Source organism: Grammomys surdaster, unplaced genomic scaffold (genome assembly GCF_004785775.1).
Source record: "Grammomys surdaster isolate TR1022 unplaced genomic scaffold, NIH_TR_1.0 170, whole genome shotgun sequence".
Taxonomy (NCBI): domain Eukaryota; kingdom Metazoa; phylum Chordata; class Mammalia; order Rodentia; family Muridae; genus Grammomys; species Grammomys surdaster.
Genome location: NW_021604618.1, coordinates 8784825 through 8796379, shown reverse-complemented (window position 1 = coordinate 8796379; position 11555 = coordinate 8784825). Strand labels below are relative to the sequence as shown.

At 43.9% G+C, this 11555-nt stretch overlaps 1 non-coding gene and 1 pseudogene across 1 annotated transcript; one reads left to right on the top strand and one right to left on the bottom strand.

Annotated features, from left to right (window-relative positions):
- The first annotated feature begins 6258 nt into the window (after positions 1 to 6258).
- On the top strand, positions 6259 to 6483 carry LOC114620699 (annotated as a pseudogene).
- A 4676-nt stretch (positions 6484 to 11159) lies between these two features.
- On the bottom strand, positions 11160 to 11289 carry LOC114621015. The gene has a single exon (XR_003711372.1). It is a non-coding gene; the product is annotated as a small nucleolar RNA SNORA17 (small nucleolar RNA).
- Between the last annotated feature and the right edge of the window lie 266 nt (positions 11290 to 11555).

Genomic DNA, 11555 nt, shown 5'->3' with positions numbered 1-11555 from the left:
GTGAAGCGCTTCCGTATTCACTTCCGGGACAATGGGCGGGACTGAGGCTCAACTCCCGGATCATTGGAGGTGCACAAGCGCAGAGCGATCCCAGGGGGCGGGCTCAGTGCGTGAGCTAACGTCACGTCCGAAACTGATGATGCCCCTGTCCAGATTTCTGAAGACGGCCGGAAAGATCCAGCGGATTGGCTTGGGTGCTCCCGCGCTTCTTGGAATTTAATTACTGAGTTGCAGAGCCGAACTCCTCCCTGCTTGACTGCCAATCCGCTCAATACAGGCAAACTGACCATTTTAGGGCACAGCGTTGGGAGTTAGTGAATGCCTCTCATGTTTAGGGTATAAGGAGTCTACTAAAGCGGTCAGTCAGTACGCTTTCTTTGCTTGGGGATGAGAGGAACAAATCAAGTCCATATTAACTTACTGTCGCCGTTCACTATTAGACCTTGGATTTTAGTTTAGCGTCTCACCACGATTTCTTGTCTGCAAAATTGCGGTGATAGTGCGGAATGAATGTTGCTTTGTTTGCATCCAGACTTCTCACCTCACTAGCGGAGTAACCTGGGGCAATTTGCATTATCTGCGTCTGTTTCCTTGCCTAAAGATAGGAATAGCAACAGCAGCTGCGATTTAAGTAAAAAGTAAAAGCTCTTGTTTGGTGTAAGTCTTAATCACAGCACTCGGGAGACAGGCAGGATGGATCTCTGAATTCGAGGCCAGCCTGGTCTGTAGAGCTCCAGGACAACGGGGACCGTACAGTAAGATACCTACTTCTTTTAGTCTATGAACTTACTATTTTACCTTCCCCTTTTAAGCAAATAGATGCACGAATCAAATGTACTTATATTGAGTCACTGCAACATTTGATAATGGAAGTCTGAATATTTCAGAAGTTTCCCACAATGGGGTGTCAATCTTTTAAACTGTTGCTGATGTAACTAAATTAAAAAAATATCCACAATGAGCCAGGATGGTTCAAAGAGTGGAGGTGCTTGCCGCGATGGCCTAAAAACTTGAATTTGATCCTGGCATCCAATGAGTTGAGAGGATAGAACCGACTCCAGAGAGTTATTCTTTGACCTCCACATATCCTGCACTCACAAACACACAGGCACACACAAGATAAATATATAATTCTAAAGATATCCACGAAATTAAACCAAAAAAGTACAGGATATAAAATAGCTTTTCTCTCTCTCTCTCTCCTCCCGCTCTCCCACTCTCTTAATAAATCTCCCCTCATGGAAAAAAAAAATAGCTTTTGTGTGTATATGTGTGCATGTGTGTATTCATCAAAACATTTATAGAGGTTACTGTCAATGCCACAGATGCAAGGAGAAAGACCACCAACCGAAATCATGACCAAATTAATTAAAGTTTTTTTTTTTAAATTCATGCACACAGGCTATTTCTAAGGGCTGGGTCCAAGAGATCAGTCTTGGATGTGGGGAAGATACGGGCTTTTATAGTCCAAGAGAAGAGGATTGCCAAATGCAGGATTTTGCAGGCAAATAGGAGAGGCTACAGAAGCAGAACATAAGCATAACAAGTTGGTCATAACAACCTGAAACAAAGTCTTGGTTGCAAGGCGATCATAACAGGTGATCACAGCACGTTTGAAACAAAGGTGTGGTTGCCAGGTGATCAAAACAACCCCCAAAACAAAGGCACGGTGCGGTTCCCTGGAATAGGCCTTATAGAACCATTAGTGGTTAAGATGATAGATAGGTAAGGCACAGCCCAATCCATGAGAAACAGAGATTCAATCATGAGCAGGAATGGTTTGTCTTTGCTATAAGATGGCTTTCAAGTCTAAAATGGAGGCAGGCTGGTTTATGTTACCTCTAGGTTTTATGCTACTTTTTTTTGGGGGGGGGGATTGGGGGGCTTTCTTTTTGCTGTTTTTGTTTCAGTTTTTGTTTTTTTGTTGCTGTTGTTTTGTTTTTGTTTTGAGACAGAGTTTCCCTGTGTAGTCCAGGCTGGTCTCAAACTCACAGAGATCTACCTGCCTCTGCTTCCCAAGTGCTAGAATTAAAAGCATGTGCCTCCACCACCCATCAGATTTTGTCTATTTTAATTTTTTATGTTTATTATTTATTTTTATGTGTTCAGCCAACCCATGGGAATCTGATCTCTCCTTTCAATATAAATGTCCCTAGGATGAAACTCGGGTTGTCAGGCTTGATGGCAGTCATCTCACTGAGTCCTCACTGACCCTTTGTATTTGTTTTTAAGACAAGAGTCTCATATAGCTTGCTGTCCTCATTCTCTTGACTCTACTTGTAGAATAATGAGGCTAGAAGCATAACACTATACCTGTTAGATCACAGATGCTCTTGCCAGAGGACAAGAACCCACCATTCCTTGTATCCTATCAAGTACCTTCATTAATCCCCTAAACTCAGAGACCTCTCCCCTATAGAGTCTACATTAATAATGAATTTCCTATGGGTTGCTGCTGGATCGGGATGTTTGGGGCTCCTCAATGAAAGTAGTGAGCATTATTAAAAGACCTGGTTACCTGAAATCCATCTCTGCATATTTATAGAGAACGTAGAAAGAATATCATTTGAAACAATTCCCAAAGCTAAGCATGGTAGTGCAAGCCTTTAATTCTGGCACTTAAGAGGCAGAGTTAGAGCCAGTCAGTGGTGGCACATGCCTTTAATCCAAGAACTTAGGAAGCAGATGTGGATCTCTGAGTTAAAGGCCAGCCTGATCTAACAAAGCAAGCTCTAAGACAGCCAGAAACTACATGGTGGAAGAAAGGAACCAACTCCTTCAAGTGGTCCTCTGACCTCCACATTTGAGCCATGGCATGTGTGCAGTCACCCACTCACCTAAACAGATACACACGAGATAGAGAGATAGAGATAGAGATAGAGATAGAGATAGAGAGAGAGAGAGAGAGAGAGGGAGAGAGGGAGGCCTATCACTTCAGGAGATTAACATTTTTGGCATGTTTGCTTTGTGTGTATGTATTTACAGATATATTTGTGGTTTTCTTTCCTTGTTTTGGGTTGGTTGTTGGCTTTTTGCGACAAGGTCTCACTATGTAGCCTTGGGTGGTGTAGTACAAGACTACCCTTCAAGCCAAATAGCTACCACCTGAGCCTGCTTGCAAAAGATAATCATAGCTGGGTCTGTTGACTGTTTACCTTTGCTGGAGGAGTTAGGAAGAGTCTCGGGACTAATGAGTATCCTCCCACTTCTCCCAGACTGTTGAATGAAACAGTTGAAATGCAATTCTGCCTTCGTTGTATATAGCCTCTGGATCTTAAGAGAGGGCTTAGAGGATACAGGAAGAGAAAGGGGTCCATCTGTGTAGCCACCAGGAAGCCATCATCCCTGATGGGTGCAGCCTTTCCAGTGTTAGTGCTTTAAATTCACCCATGTGACTTTCCTTAACCCCTGTCCCATTGCTCCTTAGGTAAACCTAATAAGATCACTGGTCCCACCTGCCTCTGCCTCCCCAGTGCTAGGTTTAAAAGTGTGTACCGCCATGCCCAGCCCAGGGATGAAATTTCTTGACTTTACAGATACCTTGAAAAGATTGTCTTAGTCGGGCTTTCTATTGCTGTGATGAAACACTATGACTAAAAAGCAAGTTAAGGAGGAAAGACTTTATTTGGTTTACATTCCAGATCACTGTTTTTCACCAAAGAAAGTCAGGAGAAGAACTCAAACAGAGTATAGATCTGGAGGCAAGAGCTGATGCAGAAGCCATGGAGGGTTGCTGCTTACTGACTTCCTCCCCCTACTTTCTTATAGAGCCTGGGCTGGGCCACCCACAATGGGCTGGGGCCTCCCCCATCTAGTACTAAGACTATACAAAACCATCTTATGGAGGCATACTCTCTCTTTGTCTCTGTCTCTCCTTCTCTTCCTCTTCCTCTTCCTTCTCCTCTTCTTCCTCCTTCTTCTCCTCCTCCTCTTTCTTTGAATTTTTCAAGACAGGGTTTCTCTGTGTAGCCCTGGCTGTCCTAGAACTCTCTCTATAGACCAGAACTAGACTTCAAACTCAGGGATCTGCCTGCCTCTACCTCCCAAGTGCTAGGATTAAAGATGTGTGCCACCATCACTGGCAGAAAGGATCTTAAGCATTCTCAAGGTTAAGACATAATGTCTTCTGGATCCACATTTACTTCTTGAAGTGTTTGGGATTGAATTTAGGCTCTCTTATGTAAAATATTTCTTGTCTCAGCTAACACTCACAACTCCATATTTATCTTAATAATTATGCCACTAATATTGACTCAACACCCGAAAGTACTGATTTAATTAAAGTGTAACTGTTTAAAAAATATTCTAGAACTCACGGAGCTGACCCAAAGGACATCTAAGATTTTTGAGGCCAGCCTGGAATACATAGTGAGAACTTCTGGGGATGGAAGGCAGAAAACAGAAAGAAAAAGGCACTTGCAATGGTTCTGTGAATCCCCAAGATGGCAGCAAATACAATTTACAGCTAATGATTAACCAGTGGTGGCAAACCCATTGATATATCTATCTCTATGTATATATATCTATATGTCTATATCTATATAACTGTCTATCTATCTATCTATCTATCTATCTATCTATCTATCTATCCCAAATTCTCTTAGAGGCTAGCATTGTGGTACCAACTATAATCTCAGCACAAGGGGTGCAGGAGGGTCAGAAATCCAAGGTCAAAAACAAAACAAAACAAAAAAAAAACAATGAAAGGAAGGAAAAAAAAGAAAATCTATTAGAAATTTTAATCAGAATTCTAAAATCACTGCTGGGCTTGGTGAGAAGCTTGATGTCTAGTGTAGCAGTACAGACTTGGGTGTTATCTCTCAGTTAAATACCTGGTTAACTGGAGGCTGTGTCATATACTTTAATTCAAGCACTAGGGAGGCAGAAGCAGGGGGATCCCCATGAGTTTGAGGCCAGCCTGGTCTACATCAAGAATTCTAGGACAACCTGATCATACATAGAGAGACTCTGTCTCAAAACAACAACAACAACTACAAAACCAAAAAGAAAAAAAAAAAACAAAACAAAAATAAGCAAGCAAGTAAACAAACAAAAAACCCTAGTTACACTTGATCATCACAGGCAAGTATAAATCACATTTGCTACAAATACTTGCTCTAAATATACTGTGTATGGTCAACCTCTGTACCCATGCAGCTGTATTCTTTCCATTTCTGTCTTCTTTTTATACTTTGATTTATTTTAGAGACAAGCTTGACAGGCACATGACTTCAGCTATGTAGAGGGATGGGTGAATATTTCAGAAGCCTGTGTGAGAGGGACACAGATATATCAAGGATTTTATTTTTAAAGTATGTGTAGCACTTTCAAGAAACAAATTCTCAATTGTCTAGAATTACTGTTGACTTATCTTGACTTAGAATGCTGACTGGACACATTTTTTCACACCTGAAGTTTAATCTTACTCTTTTACTTGAATTTAAAATCTTTTAAAATTAAAATAGGTCTGGATAATCAGTTTAAAAAAATCAAAGTATTCAATTATATTTATTTATAAAAATCTATTTATTTATACCATGAGTCTCCTATGTAGTCTCACTGTGGGTCTCACTGGCTAGCCTGAAACTCCCTATAAAGACCAGGATATCCTAGAATTCACAGTAATCTACCTACCTCTGTCTCCTGAGTACTATGGGCTACTATACTGAGCAAGAGGTTTTCTGTTTGATGGTTTGTTTTTATGTGTGTATGAGTGTTTTGCCTGCATGTATTATGTGCACCATGTATGTTTGGTACTTGAGGAGACCAGAAGAGGGCATTAGATCCTCAGAAACTACAGTTATCAAGGATTATGAACTGCTGTGTGGATGCTGGGAACTAAAGCCAGATCCTCTGCAATCAGGGCCAACTATGTCGTCACAAGCCTGTACTCAAAGGATTTAAGAGATTGGTATAGGAGAATAGAGAGGTTGAGGATAAAATAAAATAAAATACACTAGAGCTTGAGGCTGCCTGAACAACAGAGAAAGACGCTGTCTTAACTACCCCTCCACCACCGCCACACACACAAAGGAAAAAAAAAATCAGACTGGGGGTTCAACTCAGAGCTGGAGTGCTTGTCTAGCATATGACAGGTTCTGGGCTCAATTGCTAGCATTGGGCTGGGAGCAGGGAGTTCAAAACCTTGGAAGAACAATAGTACGGTAAACTGAGCAAGAAACAAAAATCATCATTTTACTATTTCAAAACACTATTTTTATTCACCCTGAACCTTGAAGAAGGAGGCACAGCCTCAACATGAAGAATGACCCCAGCAAGTTCCTGGACCTCTACAAGCTTCAACCAACCTTATCACTGGTGCCAAGGATCATGCATCTATCCAAAGGGATGTGGCCAAGACTGATAAAGTCACAGGAAAGTTTAATGGTCAGTGTAAAACCTATGCTATCTGTGGGGCCATTTTGCCAGATGTGGGAGTCAGATGATTCTTGTCTCCGGTTGGCTAAGGCTGATGGTATCTGAAGGAACCTAGGAGTCAGCACAGAGCATACTCAGTCACCAAGTTCTGAGCACAAAGGAGAATTATTACTCTGAAGGAACAAGCGTGATGGGATGGGAAGGGGGTTTGCCTCTGAATCCGACAAAGACAGCAGCAGGTACTTTTGCAGGAGTGGGTTTTAAGGAAAAGGGGGGGAAGTCTGTGCTAGGGTAAGTGGATAAGTGGCCTATTTTGAGACAGGGGTCTCTCCAGGCTGTTGTGGTGCATGCCTTTAATCCCAGCACTTGGGAGACAGAGGCAGGCGGATTTCTGAGTTCAAGGCCAGCCTGGTCTACAGAGTGAGTTCCTGGACAGCCAGGGCTACACAGAGAAACTCTGTCTTGAAAAACCAATAAGTAAGTAAGTAAATAAATAAATAAATAAATAAATAAATAAAATGAGACAGGGGTCTCATTTAGTCCAGAATATCCTCAAACCTGATTGAACAGGTTAGCCAGTGTAGCCAAATAATGAATTTTAATTTCTGGACGTTGGTGTTTTGATAATTGGACCCTGGACTTTTGGTCAGGCATAAAGAAGTTGCCAAATAAGGGAATAGACCTTGGGGGCTGGCTAAATCTAATGGTCTAGCAAGGAAGAGGGAAAGGAGGAGGGCCCTGCCAGCAACATGTTTGCAATGTTTGGGCTTGTTAGAGAGACCTTCAACATTTCTCAAAGAACTTCTGGCCAGATGAAATTGGGGAATATTTGTCATAAGTAAACATGAGAAAACAAATAAATAAACAAAGCCACCTATTTTTAAGCTAGCCTGGTTCATATAGCAAGGATCAGGGAAGGGGAGGGAAGGGAAGGGAAGGAGGGAGGGAGGGAGGGAGGAAGTTTTTTAATTTCCTACCATCTCTTTTCATATTTAATCCTGTGCATACTTCTCCCACTGTAAACACATTAGACAATGATTATGTGAAGAGTTATTTGTAGTTTTAAAAGATATGAGGTCTCTGGTGCTGAAGACATCACACACCTTTGTTGCAAGATGTAGAGTGAGGAGGCTGGGATGCAGCTGGATGCTCCCTCCCTGCTGGCTAGCTTTCACAGCTTAAGGATATGCTATGCAGGTTGCTGGGAGAAAAACAAATGGCATCAACAGTCTTAGGCAGCTGCGAATACTACAAACTGCAATTGTGTTCTGTTCTCTCATCTCTGTTTCCTCACTTTATATGAGCCTGTCACTTAATGATTCATTTAAAATAGAAGTCAGTTTGTTGCTTCATTTGTATGTGTATTTATGTGTATGTGGTGTGTGTGTATGTGTGTGTGTGAACACGAGCCATCATCAGGAGTGAGTTTGCTCCTTCCACTATGTAGAAGTCACCAGGCTTGGTGACAAGAGTCCTTACCAGCTGGCAATCTTGCTGGCTTGTTTGATATTTTGAGACAGGGGTCTCATTTAGTCCAGGATAGCCTCAAACCTTAAACAAGACATGTAGTTGACAGTGACCTTGAACTCCAAGTCCTCCTGCCCCTATCTCCCAAAAGCTGAGATTCAAGTCGGACCCCACTGCACACAGCTTACAGGTGATTTCCCAAACAGACTTTACTAACTCTAAAAAGTACTTGGTGGGTTTCAAAAGCAAGGAATGTCTTAGGACTTTTCTTTGACAAGCTTCATTGTTGACCTGTGTCATGAGAACTGTACAAAGAAAGTATTCATTTTCTGGGAGGAAAAAGATTACCTACAATCTCCATAAATTTACATTTTTTAGAAAATGCATGCCTGTTTTCAGCATATGCAATTTGACCAACAAAAAGCTCTCAGATAAGGACCTGTGCTTCAGACTCCTGGTGTGATGCTACTTGCCAGACACTCCCCACTCTCATAGCCCTGGTGTGACTTTCATCCAAAGACACTTCTACATTCCTGGTATGAGGCCCCAATACTTCAACTTCCTGATGGCCATTTCATTATTTACTAGTTATAGCATACAGGCTGGAATGTCTTCTCCTGGCACAAAGAGTTCTACTGGAAGTCTAGAGAGAATAAAGTGTCTTCATACTTTAGTGACTAAGGAGAAAACACTTGTGGAAAGGGGAGAAAAGCAAGTTCTGAGAAATATACCCTTATTATCCCTGGGTCAGTTGCTTGGAACTCTTTGTTAGTGAGGTCATACGTTTTGTTCCAGCTGGGGCTCATTTATCTCTGCCGGCTTCCTTAATTATAGCATGCACCCTAACTCAGGCCAACTGTTTAACGAATGTTTTTTATTGAGCAAAAGAGAACCTAAAAGAAGAATGTTTTAGGGCTGAGGGAGAGGCTCCGTTGGTAGAGGGCTTGCATGAAGCACTGGGCTTGATCCCCAGTACCACTAAACTAACCAGGTATAGTGACACGTATCTCCAGTCCTAGCACTGGGGAGGTAGAGGTGAGAGCGTCCACAAAGTTCAAGGCCATTCTGAGCTATTTAGAGAATTCAAGACTGGCTTGAGCTGTATGAGAACCAAAATCAAAAGCAAACAAACAAACAAAACTATATAAATCCACTGTAATTAGAAACACATACACATACACACACATACACCAACAAGAACAAGAGCAACAACAACAAAACCAATTACTTAATTGGCATTGAACTAAAAGGTTTTATTTTTCTTTTTCTTTCAAAGACAATTCTCACTATGTTCCCCTGGCAGGACAGGCCTATAACTATTTATATAAACCAGACTGGCCTCACATCCACAGAAATCTGCCTACTTCTGCCTCCTGATTCTTGAGATTAAAGATGTGCACCCTCATACCTAGCAAGTAACATTTTCATCTAGATACTGGTTAGGAGTATATATGAAGACACTGCCCATATTATGCAGGCAAACCAATCCTAAGTGGTTCTAAATGAACATTTAACCAATCTGCCTTAATGTTGGTAAGTCCCCAAATTTATTTAATGGTGTCTAGATCAATATTCAAGTCCAGCCTCCTTTTTATTTGTATTTTTTTACTTTTATTGGTTCTTTGTGAATCTTACCTCATGCACCCCAATTTCACTCATCTCCATCTTGCCCCATACCTGCCCTCCACTCTCATAACCTCCCCTCAATGGAGAAAAAAAGAGTCTCATTGTGGAAGCTACAGTGTGTCCCACAGAATGCACTTTTATCGGTGCAAATGTACACTGCAAAGACTCGCTGGTCTGGTACAAGGCCTCTGGCTTCTGCTGCTCTGTAATACTGGAACCTCACTGGGACTCCTCTTGAATATTTTGTTGTTGCCCTGTGTCATGGAGACCTTGTAGATTTGGAACTGTAGGACTGGCCCCTTCATGCACTCCAGCAGTTCACTGATGGAGTACATGTTGGGATGGCCAGTTCAAAGCTCTGGATCTGGGCCTGAGAGGTTTCTGAGCTGGTCAGCCTGCCAGCTCTCCTGCTCTCACACCCTCAGGGCTGGCTCACCTGCAACCCCCACACCAGGACCAGCTCTACCCTGCTGCCCAGGCAAGGGGGCAGGGCCTACTCTCCCGAGTGATGCAGCTGTTTAAGGGACAGGACCAGTTCTCCCACCTGCCATAGACGGTGAGAGATGAGGGTGGAGAGGAGGGTGTTTCTCCCTCTTCAACACCACCCAGCAGATGAGGCAAGGCCCGCTCTCTTGCACTCAAGCCCTTGGGCTCCTGTGAACTTCAGGTCCAGGGCCAGCTCTACTGTGTTGTCCAGGCAAGGTACAAGGCCCACTCTCCCAAGCGCTGCAACAGGTGAGGGGCAGGGCCAGCTCTCCCAGTTGCTGCCAGTGGTGAGGGCAAAGGGAAGCAAAGGGATCTCTCCCTCACTGATGCCACCCCACAGCAAACAAAAGGCACTCTGGCTGTCAGGGCTGGCTCACTGGTGCCCCTGCTACCAGAGTCAGGTCTACTATGCTGCCTAGGTAAGGTTTAGGGCCTGCTCTCCTGAGTGTTTCAGCTGATAAGAGGCAGAGGCAGTTCTCTTCTCATGATCCCAAGGCCAGGTCTCCCACCTGCTGCAGGTGGTGAGAGGCAAGGTGGGAGGAGGACATCTTTCCCTCATCCATGACATCACAGGGGAGATAAGTGACAGGGCCAGCTCTTCCACACTCATATCCTCAGGGCAGGCTCACCCTCAATTCCCAAAATGTCAGGGGCCAGCTCTCTCGAGTACTGCAGCTGGCTAGAGGTGGGGTCAGCTCGCATTTCCGAAGGGGTTGGGGGACTGGGGCAAGTACTGCACAGCTCGCAGACATCAACATGTCCCCAGGCTGCAGCCAAGACCAGGGACATCCGCCTGGGCTTTGGTGGTAACGGACCCCAGCTGCAGGGCCACAGACCCAGATATGGCCCCGGTGGCAGCACAGGTCAGGACTCCACCATGGTCCCAGATGCCACCACCAGCTCCTCACATCAGGCTGTTCCTCACTACCCTCGGGTCTTCAGTTCTGCCTCTCTTCATTGTGCCCACATCCTTCTGTTTCTCTTTCTCTTCATTTCTTCATCACTGACTTGCTCCTTTTAGTGGTTCCCAGGGTCTCTGGGTGTCTGGGGTCATCTCAGGAGTGGTTGTAGGATTGCTATGCCCCACTTGTGCGTTATAGCACAGGGAAAGGGTCATTTAGGCTATGGTCTGCCTCACCCCACGCCTACACACCTGCGTGGCACTGGACTGGTGGTCATCTCAGGCTAACTTTTTTAAAGGGAGTGTTAGGCTAATAATTATTCAGATGTTCATAGGTCAGAACACTGATCATAGACATAGCCTCTGTCCTCTTTGCCACCTACTGACACATGTGGCACAGCAGCCACACCTGCAGTGCCTCTAAGGGCAGGTAAGGATAGCCTTAAGTGCAAGGCCTGTATCTGGGGCTGTAGCTCAGTGAATGAGGCCCTGGGTTCAAAACCTAGCATATCACACACACACACAGAGAGAGAGAGAGAGGGGGGGGGGGAGGGAGGGAGGGAGGGAGGGGGGAGGGAGGGGAGGGAGGGAGAGAGAGAAAGAGAGAGAGAGAGAAACAAAAGATTTTTTTGTAAAAATATGGACACATGAGTTTCAAATAAAAATCATTTCCAACAACAACCAAACAAACAACAAA